Below are 376 nucleotides of genomic sequence, written 5' to 3' on the forward strand. Positions count from 1 at the left end.
GTGTGTGTGTGTGTGTGATGTTTTTAGGCACAATCAATAATCAATAAAGACTAAATTTTGACGCTGTTATATTCCCGGGAATGTCACAGACATAATACACAGTGGAACCTCGTTGAGAGAGTGTCTGCAGACAACCAGCTCTCTGTTATTAATGTTCTCTTTATTCAACCACAGCAATGTCAACCACACTAATGTCAATAAAGATTGTTTGAATTTGAAATTGGAGAAAGAAGCAACAATCTGTCAGTCAAACTAAACTCCGCCTTTCTCCTTCATACCTGAGACCAGGTGAGACAGGGACGAGTGAGGGGGGAGGGAGAGAGAGAGTGTGTGCAGAGGGGGAGGAACAGCAGGAAAGAGAGAGAGGGAGAGGGAG

Source organism: Morone saxatilis, unplaced genomic scaffold, assembly GCF_004916995.1.
Source record: "Morone saxatilis isolate NCDOM2014 unplaced genomic scaffold, NCSU_SB_2.0 Contig7, whole genome shotgun sequence".
Taxonomy (NCBI): Eukaryota; Metazoa; Chordata; class Actinopteri; family Moronidae; genus Morone; species Morone saxatilis.